This window comes from Somniosus microcephalus, chromosome 11 (genome assembly GCF_052327205.1).
Source record: "Somniosus microcephalus isolate GS21.2 chromosome 11, FLI_Smic_1.0, whole genome shotgun sequence".
NCBI classification, from domain to species: Eukaryota; Metazoa; Chordata; class Chondrichthyes; order Squaliformes; family Somniosidae; genus Somniosus; species Somniosus microcephalus.
Window position 1 is genome coordinate 68,526,977 of NC_140997.1, and position 20,063 is coordinate 68,547,039.

Below are 20,063 nucleotides of genomic sequence, written 5' to 3' on the forward strand. Positions count from 1 at the left end.
ATTAATAATAATCGTGTATATGTTAAACTGATTGTCTGGTTTCATATTGCTACAAGCAGTCAATACACCTGAATGCATTCACTAAAGTATTCAGTAAAAAGTAAACATTAATTACAGTTGTAATTAATAAAGATGGTGTGGAGATGCCATTAAATTTCATTAAATATTTGGGCCTAGAAATTCAGTGCCCTTAACACCGATTTTGCGGCGCTAGAGGGCCTAGCGCTGCAATTGGCGCCGGTTCCTAAATTGCCTGGCGCCCTTCCGCGGCGGTAGACCGGTAGCGCTGCGCCGGCACCGATGACGTCATCGGTGTGCGCAGCGTCCCGGTTGCCGTGGTAACCCGGCCCCAAGCCGAAATTCAGTTGCGGCCGCCTCGCCAGTGGCAGCCGCAACTAAGAGTGTTGCCGGAGTCTGCGCCGGCGCTTTAAGGAGGCGCGGCGGCCGGCCGCTTTCCCGCCGGCCGCCTGCCCGCAGCTCCCTCCCCGGACTTCTCCCCCCCCCCCCTCCCGGAACAGATGCAAGCCCAGCACTTGTCCGAGGTGCCGGGCTCATTTTTGATGAGATTTGCGCGGGCCGCGGCCGGGTGCAGGCAGCTCCTCCTTAACGGAAGGAGGAGGCCTGCACTTCCCGAGCCTGCCGCACCGCAGCGGGCGCCGCAGCGCCGGAATAGCGCCGCAATGCGGCGCGTTGCGCCAGTTTTCAGGCGCTAAAACCCTTCAGTAGCGCCGGCAGCCGTTTGGGCGCGGCGCTACTGAATTTTTGGCGCGCGCAAAGGGCTTTAGCGCCGGCGCTAACTTCCGGCGCTAAAGCCCTGGCGCAGCGCAAACTCAATTTCTAGGCCCAGATCTTTTTAAACCTCCAGATAGTTAAGTACTTTGAGTGAATATTGTATAGTCTGCGAATACTAATAACATTTTACTTTATTGACTACACTATTTGTTCCCATTGTTAAACTATGGTATTGTTCACAGTAAGTCAGAAGATGAGGTGCTTTATAAGGACAAGAGCACTGTGCTATGTAATATAAAATGTATTATTCTGCTGCTGTCAGCTGTGGCTCAGATGGTAGCACACTCACCTCTGAGTCAGAAGGTTGTGAGTTCATAGTCCCACTCCAGGGACTTGAGCACATAAAGCTAGGCTGACACTCCAGTGCAGTGCTGAGGGAGTGCTGCACTGTTGGAGGTGCCATGTTTTGGATGAGATGTTAAACCGAGGTCCCGCCTGCTCTCTCAGGTGGACGTAAAAGATCCCATGGCACTATTTCGAAGAAGAGCAGGGGAGTTATCCCCGGTGTCCTGGCCAATATTTATCCCTCAACCAACATAACAAAAACAGATTATCTGGTCATTATCACATTGCTGTTTGTGGGAGTTTGCTGTGCGCAAATTGGCTGCCGCATTTCCCACATTACAACAGTGACTACACTCCAAAAGTACTTCATTGGCTGTAAAGCACTTTGAGGTGTCCGGTAGTTGTGAAAGGCACTATAGAAATGCAAGTCTGTCTTTTATTTTGCTAAGATGCAGCTGACTGTAACATGATGTGCTCCCTTAATGTTGCAAAGTCTAATTTTCATGCATTCCTGAAAGTAAATTAGAGGGTAAATGCTCTTAAGATCCTCTGGTCAATTAGAGGTCAGAAGAAAGCAGCAGAAAATGCCTTTTTTGCTTTTTTTTAGAAGAATTACACCACAATTTGCAGTTGTGACACCCAAAGTGTGACGGATACATCTCCAGGCTTTTATTTGTGTACTAGCGAATCTTGTGTGGCATGCTCTCAATAAATCAGAGGATTGGCCAATTTATAAGGAAAGTTACATTATACAATGTAAAACACAATGGTCTTAAAATTCCACTGGCGAGTTGCACTTGATATGCACCAATTAGTCTGGAGTTGACCCTTGCCAATGCTCTATGGAGCTGAATCTGCCAGAATATTATGGGCAGTTTACCTGTATATCCATTGGCAGATCACCAGCACAAATCTCGTTATATGGGAGTAATTTGCTGGGGATACTTGGAAATTGGAATGCAGCCTTAAAAAAGTCAAGGTCTGGCTAAAGATTGCAGCAGCTGACTGAGGGAACAGTAGGTGAGTAGGCAAACATTTGGCTTACTGAGTTCGTTATAAGATAGCTGCACTGGATGACTCGTGTGATTTTGTCTGACTATTCAAGAATGTCTTCCACTAAATGATTTGGCATAGGACATAGGCTGAAGAAAGGACAAGAATATTATGAAGAGAAACAATAGAAGAGTCCACAATTTCAATGAAATTGATCTGAAACGTTTCGTGAGGAAATTAAGTGGAGAAGAGAGAGAGAGAGAGAGGGAGATGGACTGCTGGGTTTCCATGGAAGGAAACTGCAAAAAATTGTGTCTCGTGCCATGTGAAGGGAGGTAGCAGTGTGTCAGCTGTGACTCAATTGGTAGCACTCTTGCCTCCGAGTCTGAAGGTTGTAGGTTTACTCCAGAGAAATGAGCACAACAATCTAGACTGACATTCCAGTGCAGTACTGAGGGAACGCTGCACTGTCGGAGGTGCTGTCTTTTGGATGAGACATTAAACCGAGGACCTGTCTGCGTCTCAGGTGGACTTAAAAGATCCCATGGCACTAATTCGAAGAAGAGCAGGGGAGTTATCCCCAGTGTCCTGGCCAATATTTTACCTCAATCAATATCACTAAAAACAGATTATCTGGTGATTATCACATTGCTTTATGTAAATTGTCTGCCACGTTTCCCACATTACAACCTTTTCAAGTGACCGCTCTTCAAAAGTACTTTTTGCTGTAAAGCGCTTTAGGACGCCCTGAGGTCGTGATAGGCGATATATAAATGCAAGTCTTTTTTCTTTTTTAATGCTGCAAGCTCAATAACCAGACCAGGGCTGACAAAGTAACACACCAGTCACTCTGGCCTAGAAATTCGGTATGGCCCCGCCAGGTCTTTTGTGCCCGAAATTTTGCGCTCGCCAGGATTCCCGTAGCGCCCGCCTAAAATTCAGTTGCGACGGACCAAGACGGCGGCGGGCGCTATTGCAGGGTTTGGCCGCCTCGCTAGGGGCGATGAATGTCACTTTCAGGCGTCCAGCTCCCGCTGCGGCACCCGATGCGGTGCGGCAGGCTGGGGTACTGCAGGCCTCCTCCTTCTCTTAAGGAGGAGCTGCCTGCAGCCGTCAGATCGCCGGTGGATTCCCCCGGCAAATGAGCCCGGCACCACGGAGAAGTGCCGGGCTCGCGGGACTCAGACATCAATGCCGCGGGGGGGTGGTGCAGGAGTCCGGGGAGGGAGGTGCGGGCAGGCGGCCGCCGGGAAAGCGGCCGGCCGCCGCTCCACCTTTATGCGCCGGCCTTTCGGAGCTGCAAGACCCCGTTTCACAAACGCTGTTTGCGGCTGCCACGGGCGAGGCGGCCGCAACTGAATTTGGCCATCGGGCCGGAATAGCATTGCAACCGGGGCGCTGCGCACACCGGTGACGTCATCGGTGCCGGCGCGGCGCTACCGGCTAACGCCGATGTTAGGGTCCATCTGAATTTCGGGCGATAAAAAACTTCAGGCGCAAACCACTTTATAGCCAATAAGTGGGCGCAAACGCAACTGAATTTCTAGGCCTCTCTCTTTTCTCCCCTGAGCACCAGTACAATCTACATCCTCTAGAATCAAGAGCTATACAAATAACCCTTCACAATGCACTTTAATAATGTTAAGTCTGTGTGTTATATTGAGAATTACTACACAGACCACAAGAGTAAACTTTAACAGGTCTTTACTAGTTGAAGGTCAGGGCGGAACTGCCCAATAAATCATTACACAGCACATATATACCGGTGTGGTCACCACCGGTATTACAGTATACAGCAGCCAAGATAAAGTAGTGCAACCCTTAAAATAGTTCTCTTAAAGGTGGAACGGTTACATACACTACAATCCTCCCTTTTTAGGTTAACAGTATATATTCCCATTAAACATAACATCATAACATATATACACAACTTCATGTAAAAACAGTTCACAGATTCAGTCTCTCTGGAGGCTTCCTGACTCGGTCCGGATAATGCCTCGGTGGTGTAGTAGTTTTCGGTGGTGTAGTTTCTCGTTTCCCTTTCAATGGCAGAATTTGTTACTGGTAGACATTCCACTATGGTTGAGTGGAACATCTCCACTGGGTCTACTGTAGGTGCCTCTTCTACCGTTGGCAACGGTAGGCGTGATAAACCGTCAGCATTCCCATGCTGTTTTGATCCTTTGTATTCTATGTCATATTGGTGTGCCCCTAGGAAAAGGGACCACCTCTGTAGCCTTTGCGCTGTCATAATGGAAACGCCCTTTTTAGGGTTGAATATGGATACCAACGGCTGGTGGTCTGTCAGCAGTGTAAACTTCTGGCCCTGCAGGTAATGATTAAACTTCTTTACACCCCACACCAGGCTGAGAGCCTCCCTATCTATCTGAGCATAGTTGCGCTCAGTGGAGGTCAATGATCTGGATGCAAATGCGACTGGCCTTTCCGAGCCATTTGCCAACTTGTGTGAGAGTACTGCTCCAATACCATAAGGAGAAGCATCACAAGCTAAACGAATAGGTAGCGTTGGGTTGAAGTGAGCCAACACTTCCTCTGAGGTGATCAATGTCTTGCTTTTGCGAAAGGCCTTCTTACAGTCCTCGCTCCACTTCCATGGTACTTCTTTCTGCAAAAGAGCATTCAGCGGGTGCAGCACCGTGGATAGATTTGGCAGAAACTTATGGTAATAGTTAATCAACCCTAGGAACGATCTCAACTGGGATACATTTTCCGGAGCGGGAGCCTTCACAACAGCTTCGATCTTGTCAGGTGACTTGTGCAGCCCCTCCTGGTCAATGACATGACCACAGTACGAGATCCGTTTCTGAAAGAACTCACATTTCTGGCGATTAACTCGAAGGCCATATTCCTTCAACCTGGTGAGCACCAGTTTCAAATTTGCAAGGTGTTCCTCATCATCATCTCCTGTAATCAGGATATCGTCCAAGTAACATTGAGTGCTTGAAATTCCCTGTAATACCTGCTCCATGGCCCTCTGCCAAATTGCTGGAGCCGAAGCCACTCCAAAAACCAGTCTATTATATCGATACAAGCCTCTGTGCCTGTTGATTGTGAGATACTGGCGCGACTCTTCCTCAACTTCCATCTGTAAGTACGCTTGCGCCAGGTCTATCTTGGTGAAGCGTTTCCCGCCAGACAATGAAGCAAAGATATCCTCAATCCGCGGAAGCAGATATTGCACCGTGTGAAGCACCGGATTAACTGTGATCTTGAAGTCTCCACAGATGCGGACCTTCCCCGGTTCCCCTGGCTTGTTACTCGATGAGCGCTTCATGACGGGAACAATGGGCGTGGCCCACTCACTCCAGTCCACCTTAGACAGTGCTCCTGAACGTTCCAGCCCTTCCAGCTCAGCTTCCACAGCAGGTCGTATCGCATACGGTACCGGTCTGGCTTTGAAAAATTTTGGGTTTGCATGTTCTGCAATCTTGATTTTTGCCTTAATTCCTCTCAGTGTTCCCAGTCCCTGTTGGAACACCTCTTTAGCCTCATCCAATATTCTGGACAATCGTTCAGGTTTGACATATTTTTTTCCGGAATCTACCGTTATTGCGTTTAGGGAGTGCCAGTCCATATTTATTTTCCTGATCCACTCCCGTCCCAGAAGTGGTGGACCTCCCTCAGGTAGTACATATAAGTCCATTCCTTGGTGTTCTTTGCCCTTGTGTATCACCTTGACTTTTATCTTTCCGATGGGGTATACTTTTTGCCCCGTGTATGTCTGCAATACTATCTCCGTATCCCGTAGGGGAATATGTTTGAATAACTTTTTGTAATTTTGCTTATTCATGACCGTCAACGCCGATCCGGTGTCCAATTCCATCTTCACTTGGACTCCTGCTATCTGCAGTGTGACCCAGATAGTTTGTCGGTCAGCTTCCTTACTCACGTTGTGAATTCTCAGACTACCCAGTTCCTTGCTGTTGGAGTCTGAATCCGAATTCTGTTCATCCGAACTCTTCTCAGCCACCTTATGTACCTTTCTGCACTTTTCCTGCGGTGACTTTTTGTTGCTGGTCTTCTTTCCTGACCGGCATACTTTAGCTATGTGACCAAGCTTGCCACATTTTCTACATTCCTGGTTTTTAAACCAGCATTGGTTCTGATCGTGTGTTGTCTTTCCACAACGATAACATTTCGTTGTACCCAAAGCCATTTGATCTACGCTGAGTACCGCTGCCTTCAGCTGCATTTCCGCAGTGCCTCTCGCTGCGGCTTCGTGCGATGCTGCAATAGTGACAGCCTTATCAAGTGTAAGATCATTCTCTTCAAGTAGCCGCTTTTGTGTTCCTTCTTTCGACAACCCACACACGAATTTGTCTCTCAGTGCCTCTGTCAGGCTTTCCCCAAACTGACAGTATTTCGCTAGCTTACGCAGTTCAATTAAATACTCCGCGTTGCTTTCCTCTTTCAGTTGCGTTCTCGCATAAAATTTAAATCGTTCCACTAACATCAGCGGTGTGGGGTTCAAATGATTCTTCAGGACAGCAACAATTTTAGCGAAAGTCTGATCCGCCGGTTTAGCTGGTGATAGAAGATGCTTCAATAGCCCGTATGTCTTCGCACCCATTGAGTTTAGTAAGGTTCGTGCTTTATCTTCATCTGATATTTTATTTGCCTTACAATATATCTCTATGCGTTCTACATACGTGGCCCAATCTTCAACATCGGGATCGAAATCGTTGATGTTACCACGCTTAGGCATCCTCGCGATCTTCTTGAGAAACAAAAGAATTATTTTTTTTGTTTTACAAAATGGCGGTTTCCCGCGCTTGTCTTCTTCCCCCGCCTCCGAAAATGGCGGCTTCCCGCATTTGCCTTTTTCCCCCGCTGGCTGTAATGGCGATTGCCGTATTGCTGCGTTCGCCCTCCCCCAGCGGTTTTCAAATCGTGCCTCCCAGCCCCTCTTGCAGTCCGGTCCTTTCCCCCCGGCTGCGGCTGAGTTCTCCGTGGTTTTTTAAATTTTCTCCCGCGCCTTACGCTGACCCGGTCGCTGCGCCTCGCGGCCTCGGTAGCTGCCCGGCCTTTTTCACCGGTCGTGGTCGAGCTCTCTCTCGACGCTGTTGCGTCTCCCAGCCCGCTTGCAGCCCGGTCTTTCGCACCAGCTGCGTTTGCATTCACCGCGGCTTCTGTGCCTTACGCTGCCCCAGTTTCAGCGCCTCTGGCCCCGACTTCTGTCCGGCTCTTTTCCCCGGCCGTGGTCGAGTTCTCCGCCCTTATATCCTCCGTTTTTTATTTTTTATTTTCTCCCCTACTCACAGTCAACGTGGCCGACTTGCTGCTTGTCGCTGATCGGCTTACCCACCACCGTGATAGAAGGGATGATCACTGCCTGTTGCTGATGGAAGGCTTCGTGTCAGAATTCTTCCTTTGCTCTGCAGACCCGAGTCTTTTCTCAGCAGAATGATGAGGGCGGATGCCTCCTCTCGACGCCCGTTAAACTGCCTTGGATGTATCTCTGCCGCAGGGTAAGATCGTACTCGTCGCCACTGTTAAGTCTGTGTGTTATATTGAGAATTACTACACAGACCACAAGAGTAAACTTTAACAGGTCTTTACTAGTTGAAGGTCAGGGCGGAACTGCCCAATAAATCATTACACAGCACTTATATACCGGTGTGGTCACCACCGGTATTACAGTATACAGCAGCCAAGATAAAGTAGTGCAACCCTTAAAATAGTTCTCTTAAAGGTGGAACGGTTACATACACTACAAATAATAATAATAATAATAATCAACTTTATTGTCATTGTTAGTGCACAAGTGCAGTACAACGAAATGTAGGCTTGCGGCTCCCGAGAGTGTACATTTAGATTAAGACATTTAAACATTCAACATACATTTGGCTTGTAATACATTAACATAAACATAACCATAATAAAGTGCATTGGCAGATGTGCAGGCTTTAGAGTTTATTTGTGGAGTTCAGTAGGATGACAGCCCTGGGAAAGAAGCTGTTCCTAAATCTGGTTGTACGGGTGCGAATGCATCTGTAGCGTCTCCCAGATGGCAGGAGGGTGAACAGACTGTGGCTGGGGTGGGTAGGGTCTTTGATGATGGACCGTGACCTCCGTAAACAGCGTTTCTGGTATATGTGCTCTATGGTCGGTAGCCGGGTGCCAGTAATGCGTTGGGCAGTTTTGACTACCCGCTGCAGGGCTTTCCGGTCATAGTAGCTACAGCTGCCATACCATACTGTGATACAGTTCATCAGGATACTCTCTATTGTGCAGTGGTAAAAGTTAGAGAGGATCAGGGGTGACAGGTTACATCCCTTCAGCCTCCTTAGGAAATATAGGCGCTGCTGGGCCTTCTTCACCAGAGAGGAGGTATTTTAGTTAATGAAGACACTAACTTAGTATGTTAGAGTATATATCACCATCTCCCCTAATGGCACTTATTTGCATGCAGAACCGTAAAACTCTTTCCATCAACTGAGGAGCGTACCTGAACCACATCCCTCAATGGCCAGCTTTCACCCAATTCATTCAGTCTTGTTGCAGGAGAAATTTTGTACAATGTCTGCGGGAGGCAGTGGAATGGGGGTGGCATCCCTGACATTATGGGCCTCACCCCCATGAGAAGCAGACCATGGAGCTGCTAGGGAAGCAGTCTGCTATAGCTATAGGAAATGGTGAGGTCGGTGGCACAATACTGGCACCAGGTTAATGGGTGCACACCTACACAGTTGCTGCAGCATTCTTCTGAAGCTGCATACAGCCACAAACTTCCACACCTTTTTCAGGCTTCTTAATGTTCTTAATGTCATCCTTATCTTACACCCTGCTTTCTTGCAAATCCAATGGGAGACAGGCGATGAAGAGAAGGATGAGGAGGAGCAGGAGAGACAGAACTTTTTCCTTGTGGACTCTGTGGATAATGATGCTGGGGGAGGATAATGAAGAGGGAAATGATGTGAAGGTCAAGCCTACCCATTAGTCACTGGACAAAAATCCTGAGCTGTTTTCCTCTGCCACCACCCCCTCGATTTCACCCCGAGTCACTTGTTTTTCATTTCCGTGCACCAGCTTAGATACTTGGCGCGTTGGTTCCTAAACTGGCTGAGTGGCAGGAGGCAGAGGGTGATGGTCGAAGGTTGCTTTTGTGACTGGAAGCCTGTGTCCAGTGGGGTACCTCAGGGATCGGTGCTGGGTCCCTTGCTGTTTGTGATCTACATAAATGATTTGGATGAGAATGTAAAAGGTATGATCAGTAAGTTCGCGGATGACACGAAAATTGGTGGGGTGGTAAATTGCGAGGAGGAAAGCCTCAGGCTACAGGACGATATAAACGGGTTGGTCAGATGGGCGGAAAAGTGGCAAATGGAATTTAACCCTGAAAAGTGCGAGGTGATGCATTTTGGACGGACAAATAAGGCAAGGGAATACACAATGAGTGGTAGGACCCTAGGAAGTACAGAGGGTCAGAGGGACCTTGGTGTACATGTACATAGATCCCTGAAGGCAGCGGAACAGGTAGATAAGGTGGTTAAAAAGGCATATGGGATACTTGCCTTCATTAGCCGAGGCATAGAATATAAGAGCAGGGAGGTTATGATGGAGCTGTACAAAACGCTGGTGAGGCCACAGCTGGAGTACTGTGTGCAATTCTGGTCGCCTCACTATAGGAAGGATGTGATTGCTTTGGAGAGGGTGCAGAGAAGATTCACCAGGATGCTACCTGGGATGGAGCGCCTCAGCTATGAAGAAAGACTAAACAGGCTGGGGTTGTTTTCCTTGGAGCAAAGAAGGCTGAGGGGGGACCTGATTGAGGTGTACAAAATGATGAGGGGCATAGATAGGGTAGATAAAGAGGAACTTTTCCCCTTAGTAGGGGGGTCAATAACAAGGGGGCATAGATTCAGGGTAAGGGGCAGGAGATTTAGAGGGGATTTGAGGAGGAACTTTTTCACCCAGAGGGTGGTTGGAATCTGGAACTCACTGCCTGAAAGGGTGGTAGAGGCAGGAACCCTCACAGCATTCAAGAAGCATTTGGATGAGCACTTGAAATGCCATTGCATACAAGGCTATGGACCAAATGCTGGAAAATGGGATTAGACTGGACAGGGATTGATGGACGGCGCGGACACGATGGGCCGAAGGGCCTCTTTCTGTGCTGTATAACTCTATGACTTTTCAGATAATGTTAGGGCGGATGAGGGAACTGGTGGATTGGGGAGTGGGTGAGGATGTGCCAGCTTCCCAGCAAAGGTCGAGGAGAAAGCTGCCCATGACTTCAGAGTTATTGTACCTAGATCTCATGGGCACTCAGCTGAAAAGAAAGATGTTCGAGGAACAGGCTTGTGCACATGCAGGCCCTGAGATCAGTCTCTGACGATGTGCAACAACTGAAAGGTATGACTCCTGAGCCTACAATCTTCATTTGTGATAACATCAGGGAAGTTTTTTCTTCGTTAAGGGCATTAATGGAGCGTGTGGCAGCTTCATTGGACTCAGAAGCAGCCAGGTACCAGTTGGTACCTCTTCTTTCAGGAATAAACAGACTACTGCTCTACTGGCAGTAAGGGAGAGATTAGACTGCACCCTGCTTCCCGACTCCCTGACCCTGGGTGTCTGGATGCATCCTACTGTCTCTTTGCTTTCAGGATCTAATAGCTGCCATTAGCCGGCTAGTGTGCTGATCAGTAAGGACACAGATCCAGGGTCCAGTGAAAAGGCCACAGCTGGAATATGTGGTGTATGTGCCTTTAAGAGCAATTATGGTGTATGTGCCTTTAAGAGCCCCAGGTGTGCGTAATGCCGGTAATTGCCACTTGGGCTATATAAGCCTATGTATTGTGTATATCCTTTAGAAACCCCCCCCAGACTTGCTTAGTAAATACCTATGAACCAACTCCTGTCTTCAGTGTCTTTATCTATACACGGACACTACAGAATAGACCTGTCTGAGGTTGCTGGTTCTCAGGACAGCAGCACATGCCAGCCACCCGGCCTTCACCCTCAGCACCATGCCAGTAGTGCATAGGAGGTGATATCAGGCTGCCCAGACACAAGCTCCAGAAATGCAACCAGCAGTGGTGCCCTCCCAGAAGCAAGCTACCATGAGAGGAAGAACACCTCAGGCCCATGAGTCTTTTGTTTGTAACATAGAGGAGCATCCAGCCACTTCTCACGATACTGGCCCTCAGGTTGCAGCTAGGAGAAGCTCTAGGATAGGAGAAAGGCATGTTTAGGCACTAAGGGGAGGCATGCTGTCAGGAATAGTAGACTGGCTTCTGTTCATTTTGGGGTTTGTATTAAAGGAGAATGTGCACTTATTTCATACTTTGTTATTTATGAAAATGATAATCTTGACAGGAAAGGGTGCACTTATTTTGTACTGACTTATTCAATCAGGTGATTATAATTTGCATGGTCATCTAGGGGCAATGAGATCTTCTGTATTGTCTTATTCTAGGCTAGGTACTTGATTAAAGGATTAGTCCTTTATTTGAAGGTGGGGGCGAAGGAGTTAAGGCAGGGGTGATTAAGGTAGACTGTGTTAAACAGAAGAGAAGGGCAGAAGAGAAGGGCCACCTCCCCAGGCTGGTGCAGTCTGCAGCCAGGCCTTCTCCTGTCCAAATTCCTGGAGGTCACAGACCACGAACATTTCAGGATCCCTCATCTGAACCATAGCAGTCTTCCACCTTCAATGCTGAAGTCACTGGGGGGAAGCATCTCACAGGAACACTAGAGTGGTTAAGAGAGTACTTAAGACAGGTACTGTAGGCTCACACCTGGGTGACAATTAATTTGTGAACAAGTTATGTAAGGCAGCAAAATGATAAACTTTTTTGAAATCTTTGTGTGCAGAATGTTCCTGTCGTAGGTGATGACCCAATAATGTCAGGTGACGTGAATATCAATTTTGAAGAAGGGTTTCAACCCGAAACGTCAACTCAAATCTCTCTCCACGGATGTTGCCTGACCTGCTGAGCTTTTCCAGCAATTTCTGTTGTTATTTCGGATTTCCAGCATCTGCAGTATTTTGCTATCGTAGACGTGAATATCAATGTTGGTCGTTGGCAGATGTAGTTTATTGGAGGCTGTTAGGACTGGGGCAGGTGTTGGACGTGACTGTTAAGGCAGGGACATGTGGATTATACAGCTGAAGTGCTCTTTAATAAGCTTCTGCCAAAGAGCTCTAGCTGTAGGTTGGTGATGGAGTCCACCAGCTTCTTCGACATTCTCCATGCCATCAGTGTTGTTTTCCTCATCTTGTTGGAGGTCTTTGGCCAGTGGTGGCTCCATATGTTGCTCCCATTGCGGAACCAAGTAATGCAGTATACAAAAAAAACTATTAACCAGGACACTCTTGAGTTGAACTGGAGGAAGTCCCTAGACCTGTCCAGGCAGCCGCCGTTCTTGATGACTTCAATGGTCTGCTCGATGAGGGCTCTAGTTGAGCCATGGATCTGATTATAGTGTAGTTCAGCCATCAATCATGAGCCATGTGTGCAGGGGATAGCCCTTGTCCTCAAACAGTTGCTTGCTGTGCAGGAGCAAAGAGTGGGATGTGATGGAGGATTGGCGCAATATAAAAACAGCTGCCAGGAAAGTGGGCACAAACGTGCATAATGCACTGCTAGTGATCACACACCAGTTGTATTAATAGAGTTTAATTCCTTGTGATTCATAAAGACAGTGGGGTTGTGTGAAACAGCCCCCAGGGTGACATGAGTACAGTCAATGAGGCCCCGGACTTGAGCGATGAACTTACCATTCCTTTCCTGCTCCAATCCGGCCGACTGCAATTTTAAATTGTAGGTGGCAAAGACACTCATTCGAATCCTCATTAAATATGCAGATTGTGCTCCAATGGTGTTATCGGGGCCAATGTACTATTTTAACACAAGGCCATACCGGGGGAGCAGGGGTGGATTCCCCCCCAGGTAAAACCTGCTCGGAACAGCAGCCAGGGCCAGAAGAGGCCCAGCAAGGAAAGTTTAACATTTTTTAAAGTTTTCTCTGGGCCTCTCCAGGAAACCTTGTGCATCCCTGCCCCTCCCCTGACCAGGATTTCCATCCTGGAACACTTACCGTGTGCAGCGGACCATTCCCACGGGTCCACAATAGTGGCCTCCTGCCACCCAGACAGTCGATTCCTGGCCCTTTTGGTCAGGCAGTCAGAAAGCAGCAGGTTATTGAGGCCCAGCCGTTAAAATTGGTCTAGCCTGCCAGCTGTCGGTCATAAGAACATAACAATTAGGAGCAGGAGTAGGCCATTTGGCCCCTCGAGCCTGCTCCGCCATGCAATAAGATCATGGCTGATCCGATTTTGGCCTCAACTCCACTTTCCCGCCTGCTCCCCATAACCCTCGACTCCCCTGTTGCTCAAAAATCTATCTCAGCCTTGAATATATTCAATGACTCCGCCTCCACAGCTCGCTGGGGTAAAGAATTCCAAAGATTCACGCCCCTCAGAGAAGAAATTCCTCATCTCCGTCTTAAATGGGCGACCCCTTATTCTGAGATTATGCCCCCTCATTCTAGATACCCCAAGGGGAAACATCCTCTCAGCATCTACCCTGTCCACCCCCTTCAGAATCTTATGTTTCAATGAGATCACCTCTCATTCTTCTCAACTCCAAAGAGTATAGGCTCAACCTTTCCTCATAAGACAAGCCTTCCATCCCAGGAATCAACCTAGTGAACCTTCTCCGAACTGCCTCCAATGCAAGTATATCCCTCCTTAAATAAGGGGACCAAAACTGTACGCAGTACTCCAGGTGTGGTCACACCAGCACCAGACCGGTCCCAATCAGGCACACAGCTCGCTTTGCTGCATTCCTGCCTGGGAGTTAAAATCATGTTCTGAATACGCCAGTGATTGAAAGATGTCTCCCACTACTGTGAAGTAAAATACCCAGTTAAAGCTCAGGATTTTGAGAGGCCAAGGCCTTGAAGCAGTCATTTTAGTGGACATATTAAAAGACATAAAAAAGCAATTCAGTGGGTAAATTTAAGCATGTTATTGTGAAATGTGTAATCGTTTGATTTTTTAAAATTTGTATAAAACCTTTTGGTCATTAGAACAGAATGACAAACAATTCTTTAAAAACAAAATTGAGTGGTTTGATTGGTTCTTAGAACCATAGAAGTTTGCAACACAGAAAGAGGATATTTGGCCTATCTTGTCTGTGCCAGACTCTTGGGCAGATCAATCCAAAGCTAATCCAACTGTTCTCTTCCCATAGCCCTGTGTCTTCCTCTGCTTCAAACATTATCCAATTTTCCCATAAAAGGTGCTATGGTCTCTACATCAATCATTCCTGGTGGCAAAGCATTCTATGCTCCAGCAACCTGCTACATAAATAATTTTCTTCTAACCTCTCCTCATTCTTAGTGACAATTTTTAAATGATTATTTCTGCATCACTCCCCAACCACAGGAAATAATCTTTCCCTATCCACTCTATCAAAACCCTTTATAATTTTAAAAATCTTTATCAATTTCCTTAGCCTTAGTCTTATCAGCTCCAGTGGAAATAGTACCACTATCTCAAGTCTCCTAATATCTATAGTTCCCATCCCTGCCATCATCTTGGTGAATCCCCGCAGTATGTGCTCTGGTTTTAATGTCCTTTCTATAATAGGGTACCAAAAACTGCTCACAGTACTCTATGGGCTAGGTTTTCCAAGCCCCGAGGAGGTGGGCATGGAGGCGGGACAGCCGGTAAAATCGGAGAAAGTGGGGGCGGATGACAAACCCGCCCCCATCCTGCCTCCGTGCCCTTTTGTCAGGAGGCAGGAGGATGTGCAGCTTTAGGTCCCATCTCCTGGAGGCGGGAAAGGCAGTTAATCCTTTTAACTGCCTGTTAACAGGTAGTTAACAGGCAGAAAAAAGGATTAGTGCTATTTTACCTTCACAGGTGAAGGCTTCCCGACCTCGGAGAACCCCGCTGGGCTGGAGGAAACATGGAGGAGGTCTGAGGCACCTGGAAGTAAAGTGTAGAGGCGAGTGATGGGTGCAAGTGTGGAGTGGTAAGTATGTAAGGCGAGTGATAAGTTTCAAAAAGTGTGCACTTACCTTGTTTTCTTTCTACAGCCTTTAGCTGTGGTGGATGGGGAGAGCCGACATCCTCCTTGTCAATTTCACATAATGGCTGTTGGATCCTCCGATCCTACAGACATGTGAAATTTACAAAGTTGAAAGGTTCGATGAGTCCTCACCACAAAGAATCATCAAACTAAAGAGAATGTCAGTGTTTGACAGCTTCACAGAGCTGTCAAACGCTGTAATTTCTTCTTTCAAGAAGTCTTGACAGATAGCACGTCTGACGTTGACCGTGCTCTGTCAGTGACTTCCTCCCTAATTGGCCTGCTGAGCCCGCAGGGTGGGCTTAACAAACTCAATCGGGGAAAATCCCTCTGATTGGTCAGACGAGGATGGAGACGGGACGTTGACACGACAAGCAGCAGTCCTGCCTCCATTCACAAAATCCAGCCGTGTGTGGCCTTACCAAAATTTTGTAGAAATTTATCATTACTCTTTTACTCTTGTACTCTATGCCCCTATTAATAAGACCCAAAATGCTGTTGGCCTTTTCTACGGCTTTACCTGCACTCACTTCCAGGAATAGACCATGCTAGTGAAATGTTTACATAGGAAATATTTACATCTTTGATAGTGTTCGTCAATTATAAATACATTTTCCACTTTAGATTTTCTCCAATTCAGGTCCATTTCCTAAACAAATTTCATATATATACACAAATTCTAATTTTAAGAAATAATTTATCACTATCATGTGGCACCATATAGAAGAGAAACCATCAAATGAAATATTATGCCATATTCTTTGAAAATGGAAAATTCCATAAAAGGAAGTGTTTTCCAGCAGTTTACCAATATAATCTAATTTACATCTTTCCTTCCTTACCAAACATCTATGCAACAGTATTTGGTGTATTGAAGTAAAATATTTGGCTAATAAAATAAAGGTAGTGTTTTTTTCACAATCTTCTTCCAGAAATTATTACCTGTTCACACAAAGAATCATGATTTGTCCATATAAACAAATAAAAGAACTTGTGACCATTTAGGATGGACTACAAAATATAAAAATTCTGCTTTGTAATTTGGCATTGTTTACATTTGTGTCACGTTATCTAAACAATGAATGCGGTAAGTCCTGTTGCTTTATTTTAAGGAAAATTGCTTCATGTGTTACCTTATCTTGTAAAAAAAGATAATTCTGGCTACTTTCACTGTCTTAAAAATGGTCTCGCTGGAGGTTTTCATTCTCTATAATTTTCCATGATATACCAGCATTGAGGAGGGGCAGGACTTACAAGCAGCATCTCCTAGCATGTTCTGTGAAAGGCCAGGAATGAAAATGTCTGCAGGCTGTAGTGACAGTCACATGGTAGGAGCGGTAGCCTGTTAGCTTGAGTCTCTTCAAGGAACAATGGGTCTGGGAATCTGCAATGAATTCAAAGCTTTTCATATAGGCATTTGCCTCCAATTGAAAACATTATTACAGGCAACTCAAACAAAAACACTACTGTGTTGGTACATGTCATTACTTTTGTGCAATTTTTAACCTCTTATGTTACAAACCATATTTCTAGTATTAAGTGGAGAATTTAAGATGCCACCCAAACGAATATCAAAAATGTTTTCAGCAATTTCTGAGAACTGTAACATAGCGGTTATGTTACTGGACTAGTAATCCAGAGGCCTGGACTAATGATCCAGAGACGTGAGTTCAAATCCCACCATGGCAACTGGGGAATTTAAATTCAGTTAATTAAATAAATCTGGAATAAGAACCTAGTATTAGTAATGGTAACCATGAAACTATCAGATTGTCGTAAAAACCCATCAGGTTCACTAATGTCCTTTAGGGAAGGAAATCTGCCGTCCTTACCTGGCCTGGCCTATGTGTGACTCCAGACCCACAGCAATGTGGTTGACTCTTAACTGCCCTCTGAAATGGCCTAACAAGCCACTCAGTTGTAAAAAACTGCTCCGAAAAACAATAAGAGTAAAGCTGGATGGACCACCTGGCATCCACCTAGGCACCGGCTACGGACATGACAACTGCACACCCAGCCCAGTCGACCCTGCAAAGTCCTCCTCACCAACATCTGGGGACATGTGCCAAAATTGGGAGCGCTGTCCCACAGACTAGTCAAACAACAGCCGGACATAGTCATACTTTCAGAATCATACCTTTCAGCCATTGTCCCAAACTCCTCCATCACTATCCCTGCAGGTCAGACCCACCAGGGGTGGCGGCACAGTGGTATACAGTTGGGAAGGAGTGGCCCTGGGAGTCCTCAGCATTGACACCGGACCCCATGAAGTCTCAAGGCTTCAGGTCAAGCATGGGCAAGGAAACTTCCTGCTGATTACCACCTACTGCCCTCCCTCAGCTGATGTATCAGTACTCCTCCATGTTGAATACCACTTTGAAGAAGCACTGAGAGTAGCAAGGGCACAGAATGTACTCTGGGTGAGGGACTTCAAAGTCCATCACCAAGAATGGCTCGGTAGCACCACTACTGACCGAGCTGGCTCCTGAAGGACATAGCTGCCAGTCTGGGCCTGCAACAGGTGATGAGAGAACCAACACAAGGGAAAAATCTACTTGACCTCGTCCTCACCAATCTACCTGTCGCAGATGCATCTGTCCATGACAGCATTGGTATCAGTGACCACTGCACAGTACTTGTGGAGACGAAATCTCGTCTTCACACTGAGGACACCCATTATCATTGTGTTGTGTGGCATTACCACCGTGCTATGTGTGGCACTACCACCGTGCTAAATGGGATAGATTCAGAACAGATCTAGCAGCTCAAAACTGGACATCCATGAGGTGCTGTGGGCCATCAGCAGCAGAATTGTATTCTACCACAATCTGTAACCTCATGGCCTGTCGTATCCCTCACTCTACTCTTACCATCAAGCCAGGGGAACCAACCCTGGTTCAATAAGGAGTGTAGAAGAGCATGCCAGGGGCAGCACCAGGCATACCTAAAAATGAGGTCCCCACCATCACAGAAGCCAGGCTTCAGCCAATTCGATTCACTCCACGTGATATCAAGAAACGGCTGAGCGCACTGGATACAGCAAAGGCTAAGGGCCCTGACAACATCTCAGCATCAAGGAGCCCTAGTAAAACTGAAGTCAATGGCAATCGGGGTGAAAACTCGCCACTGGCTGGAGTCATACCTAGCACAAAGGAAGATGGTTGTGGTGGTTGGAGGTCAATCATCACAGCCGCAGGAGTTCCTCAGGACAGTGTCCTAGGCCCAACCATCTTCAGCTGCTTCATCAATGACCTTCCCTCCAACATAAGGTCAGAAGTGGGGATGTTTGCTGATTACCGCATAGTGTTCAGTGCCATTCGCAACTCCTCAGATAATGAAGCAGTCCATGCCCGCATGCAGCAAGACCTGGACGACATTCAATCTTGGGCTGATAAGTGGCAGGTAACATTCGTGCCATAGAAGTGCCAGGCAATGACTATCTCCAACAAGCAAACATTTTACCAATGCCCCTCGACATTCAACGAGATTACCATCGCCGAATCCCCCACCATCAACATCCTGTGGGGTCACCATTGACCAGAAACGTAACTGGATCAGCCACATAAATACTGTAGCTACAAGAGTAGGTCAGAGGCTGGGTATTCTGCAACGAGTGTCTCGCCTCCTGACTCCCCAAAGCCTTTCCACCATCTACAAGACACAAGTCAGAAGTGTGACGCAATACTCTCCACTTGCCTGGATGAGTGCAGCTCCAACAACACTCAAGAAGCTCGACACCATCCAGGACAAAGCAGCCCGCTTGTTTGGCACCCCATCCACCACCTTAAACATTCACTCCCTCCACCACCGGCACACCGTGGCTGCACTGTGTACCATCTACAAGATGCACTGCAGCAACTCACCAAGGCTTTTTCAACAGCACCTCCCAAACCCACAACCTCTTCCACCTAGAAGGACAAGGGCAACAAGTGCATGTGAACACCATCACCTCCAAGTCACACACCATCCTGATTTGGAAATATATCGGCGTTACTTCATTGTCGCTGGGTCAAAATCCTGGAACTCCCTCCCTAACAGCACTGTGGGAGTACCTTCACCTCACTGACTGCAGCAGTTCAAGGCTGCCGCTTACCACCACCTTCTCAAGGGCAATTAGGGATGGGCCCATAACCCATGAATGGATAAAAAATTAAGTATACATTAAATTTGCACATTTTTACTGTAATGCATTAATAGCTTATATGCAGAATGCTAAAAGTGGAGAACATTAATAGATAGAATTACAAAGTCTTTTTAAAGCAATCCACAGTCAAAAGCCTTGTGCTACATTGTGATGCACAAATGTAAGATAGTGTAAAAGTAATAAATTTAAGGCAGTAATTCAGGATTTTATTGACATACATAAAACATTTGAGTTTTGTGTAGTCATACTGCCTGGAATTACAACCTCATAAGTCTGCCAATTTTAATAACCTATGTGTTTACCCTAGCCTAGCCATTACACCTGGCACGCAAGTGTGATAGTGGAAGATTCAGATGAAAAGGTCAAGTGCTTATCTGAGTGTGTTCCAGCAATTTTCCTTCCTTATCGAACATCTATGTAACAGTATTGGGTGTATTGAAGCAAAATATTTTGGTTAATAAAATAAATGCAGTGTTTTTATTCACAATCTCCTTCCAAAATTTAAAAATGGTTATGTCCTTCCAGAAATTACCTGCTCATACGAAGAATCATTTTGAGTTCTCAGTATAAAACAAAAAAAAGACAACTTGTGACCATTTATTTATTTCAGCTCAAACAGTGCTTGTAAACTGATAAAGCAAAGCAACCTGATAAACCAACCATTGATTCTCATCTCCTACATTAATAGGCCTGACCACTATATTGCATAATTGAGTGAAGTTTCAGCTTGAGCAAAAATACAGCTGCAGCCATTTACCTGTAAATGAGGTACACTTCACGATTGACAT

The 20,063-nt window shown here is 46.5% G+C and overlaps 1 protein-coding gene across 6 annotated transcripts in view; it reads left to right on the forward strand.

The window, feature by feature from the left end:
* iqck (IQ motif containing K) overlaps positions 1-20,063 on the forward strand; it is a 243,894-nt gene that overhangs the window by 223,301 nt on the left and 530 nt on the right. The gene's annotated exons all lie outside the window — the stretch shown is intronic.